The sequence below is a fragment of the Hyla sarda genome, chromosome 6 (assembly GCF_029499605.1).
Source record: "Hyla sarda isolate aHylSar1 chromosome 6, aHylSar1.hap1, whole genome shotgun sequence".
Taxonomy (NCBI): Eukaryota; Metazoa; Chordata; class Amphibia; order Anura; family Hylidae; genus Hyla; species Hyla sarda.
Genome location: NC_079194.1, coordinates 52,682,340 through 52,686,430, shown reverse-complemented (window position 1 = coordinate 52,686,430; position 4,091 = coordinate 52,682,340).

The window sequence follows — 4,091 nt, the reverse complement described above, 5'->3', positions numbered from 1 at the left end:
CTGTATGTGTACTGTCATAAAATAGTATACAAAACAAGACGTTCAGAAAATACTTTCCATGTTATGCAGTAAGTGACAAGTATATGCTGTGATCCTGGGAACTAGAGTTGAGCAAACTTACAGTAAATTGGTTTGTAACAAACATGGCGGCTCGGCTGTTGATGACTTTAGTCTGCATAAATTAGTTCAGCTTTCCAAGTGCTCCGGTTGTCTGGAAATGTCCAGGATGCAAGTCTTAGGTCTCTTAGGACTGTATCCACCTTTTCTCTATCGGCTCCATTGGGGGACACAGACCGTGGGTGTATGCTGCTGTCTCTAGGAGGTGTGACACTATGGTAATAAAAAAAGTCGTCTCCTCCCAGCAGGATATACCCACCTTCAGGCTCTGAGCTAATCAATTTTAAGCTTAGTGTCTGAAGGAGGTGGACATGGATTCTCCAGACCAGTTGTTCTGATTTTTTTTATTTTCCTAGTATAGGGACGTGTTAGTTTTTTATTCCTTTTTCTGTTTTCAGGTGGGGACTCGGGGACGCCGGTTCCCTGTTTCCCCTTTGCGAGTAAGGGGGCACAGACATTGCGTATATGCGCTGTTCACCCCCCTCGCCAACGGTCAGCATCTGGGTTGGTACCTCATGGGTCCAGGTCCCCCTATTTCTCTGCTCGCCTCGTTCGCGCATAGCAGCCAGGCGTGATGCAGGGACAAAAAGCTGACTGAAGACTTCACTGAAGACTCCATTAGGTAAGTACCCCCCTTTTTCTCCATAGGTATGGACTCGCAACCTCTGGAGACCCCCTGTTTTTGGCCCACCTTCTGGTTATGGGGCTGGCTTATACAGGGGCTGCACTTTATTCTGGGGTAGCAGTGGCACCTGAGGGGGCATTTATTATGGGGCACTTTACTTTATGTTGTGTGTGTTGGTGCAACTACGTCCAGCGCTTAATATGCGGCTGTCAGCCGCAGCGCTGTTTCGGGCCGGGCACTCTCAGCGCCGGCTTACTTTCGTTTTGCCGGCAGCGCCTTATACGCGTCTGTCAGCCGCGGCGCTGCTACTAGCCGGGCACTTCAGCGGCGGCTTGCTTTCACTTTCGCCGGCAGTCTATGCCGGCGTTGAGGCTGCCCGCTCTATTCCCCCGAGCGCATATGCGGCTAGACGTGTGCTCGGGACAAGGAGCGGGCGCCGTGACAGTTCTTCTCGGCCGGTCTGTAGCTCCGCCCACAGGGCGGGGAGCTCTCAGAGGCGCGAAGCAGCCTCCAATCAGCGCCGTGGGTGCGATTTTCAGTGAGAAGGGGTCTGTTACTGTGTGCCTTGCTTCAGGCACGCCCCTCCCTTCCTATTGGCTGGCCTGTCCAGTCTCTCTAGCTGCACGGAGCGAGTTTTCCTCACTGCAGCTGACAGGGGACACAGACTAGGATGAGAAAGTTCCTGTCTCCTTTTTTTCCCCCACATTATGTCCGTACCCAGAGCTGTTCCTTCCTCTAAACAGAAACCTGGATCTTCAGTGACTTATTATATCTGTAAGCACTGTAATACCAAGATGTCTGGCTCTGTGAGCCCACTTGCCCTGCCTGCTCCACTGCTCCCCCAGACTCCCTGATGCCCCTTTGGTCCCGGTGGGTTCAGCCGCTCCACCAGCCTGGGTTTCTTCCCTGACCCAGTATATGGCTGACTTGACCCAAGTCTCCCGGTCGGTGGCTGAGGCCTCCCGGGAAGTGGTGTCCGCCTTGAAGGGGTCTTCCCTGCGCAGGACCTCTGAGAGGGCCTGCTCCTCGTCTCCTCATACTTCACGCTCTCACAAGTGTACTAGGGGTGCCTCGTCTGACTCTTCCATTTAGTCTTCAGATAGACGTGAGCGTTCCCCTCGTGGGTCCCGCCCCCCCCATCATCTGGCCACAAAGTCGCTCCTCCAGAGGACATTCTCGGAGTCGCCGCTCTGCCACGCCAGAGCCCCGCGTACCCGGTCTGGAACGCCCCCCTCCAGGACTGCCTCTACTCATTCACATTCCCCTGGTGAATTGGTGGATGAGGCTTCCGAGCCGGCTTCTGATTCAGAGGACCGCTCGGACTCAATTGCAACGGTGAACTCATTGGTGACAGCCATAAGAGACTCCTTTCACTTGGAGGACCCACGATCTTCGGATGTCAATCCAGGAGTATCCTTTCATCGTGCCAAGCCAGCACCTCAAAGGTTCAGCTCTCACGCTGACTTTGACAACATTCTGGAATCTGCATGGAAACATCCAGACAAGAGGTTCCCGGGAATCAAGACAATTCAAGAACGTTATCCATTTGACAAGGACTTTGTTGCTAAGGTGGTTTCCCCTCCCTCAGTGGATCCACCAATCTCCCGGATCTCTAAGGCAACTACACTGGCAGATGCTGCTGCCTTCAAGGATCCCACGGACAAGAAGGTAGAATCCTTAGCGAAGTTTGCTTCTGAAGCAGCTGGCTCTTCTCCTCTTCCCATCTTTGCCTCGACATGGGTGTCAAAGGCCCTGTCGGAGTGGTGCCAAAAGCTCCATCAGGATATCTTAGCGGGATCCCCCCCAGAGGATCTATCTGCTCTGGCTCTCCAATGCGCTAAAGCTGGGGATTTTCTGTGTGCAGCTTCCATGCAGTCAGCCCGTTGTTCTGCCTTTGCTGTGGGTCACCTAGCGGCTCTCCGTCGCTCTATGTGGCTTAAAGCTTGGAATGCGGATGCCTCTTCCAAAAGGTCTCTCACTGAGCTTCCCTTTACGGGTGGCCGTCTTTTTGGCATACGCCTTGATGAGATTATCTCTGAGGCAACGGGAGGTAAGAGTTCCATGTTACCTCCAAAATAAGGCTTGCCCTACTTCCCAAAGGAAGTCCTTTTCCTTTCGGTCCTTTCAGACCTCTGGCTCCAGCAAAGGGTCCGGGCAGGCGCCCTCGCGGGACAAGAAATCCCCCTCGTTCCGGGCACGCCCGTCTTGGAAGACGGACTCCAACCGGTCCGGCCGTTTTGCGCCCAAATCAGGCAACCGCAAACCCACTTCTGCATGAAGTGAGGCCCCCACCCGCGGTTTCTTCTCGGGTGGGAGGTCGTCTCTTGCTTTTTCGAGACATCTGGACCTCACACAGTCAGGACTTCTGGGTCAGGGACGTGATGTCCAACGGTTACCGAATCTAATTTGCCTCCCTTCCGAGGGGGCTTTTTTCGATCCCGGGCCCCTGGTCTCCTCCTCTGGCGAAGCAATTTCGAGCGGCTCTCCATTCTCTGCTTCTCCAGGGGGTTATTGTTCCTGTTCCTCCAGGGGAACGTTTTCGGGGTCTCTATTCAAATCTCTTTGTGGTCCCCAAGAAGGACTGTTCTGTGCGACCAATCCTAGACCTCTCAACCGTCACCTTCTCATCCGCCACTTCCGAATGGAATCTCTCCGTTCGGTGGTGGCGTCCCTGGAACAAGGGGAGTTCCTTTCATCGGTGGACATCAAGGATGCCTACCTCCATGTGCCAATATTTCCAGGCCATCATCGGTACCTCCGCTTTGCGGTTCCGGAGGGGCACTTTCAATTCGTAGCCCTCCCCTTCAGTCTAGCCACGGCTCCTCGGGTCTTTACAAAGATCCTTGCGCCAGTGATGGGCCTGTTACGGTCGAGAGGAATCTCGGTGATACCCTATCTGGACGACCTTCTCATCAAGGCTCCAACCAGAGCCCAGACTCTGGAGAATCTGGACGTCACTCTCCACACTCTGACTCGCTTCGGGTGGATGGTCAACCGGGACAAGTCAGTCCTCCGTCCTACCCAGTCTCTAACCTTCCTGGGACTTCAATTCAACACGGCCTCTGCCCGAATGTCTTCCGCCGGACAAACGTCTGGCACTCCAGTCGGGGGTCCGCTCCCTTCGGACCCAGGTATCAGTCTCCATCCGCACTTGTATGAAGTCCTGGGTCGGATGGTGGCAACTATGGAGGCCGTACCCTTTGCCCAGTTTCATTACCGCCCCCTTCAACTGGCGATTCTCTCACGATGGAACAGGTCTCCCAAGTCCCTCGATCGTCAGATTGTTCTCACTTGCAGGGTCTGTCAGTCTCTGCTCTGGTGGCTCCGGTCCCCCCTCCTTCTCCGAGGG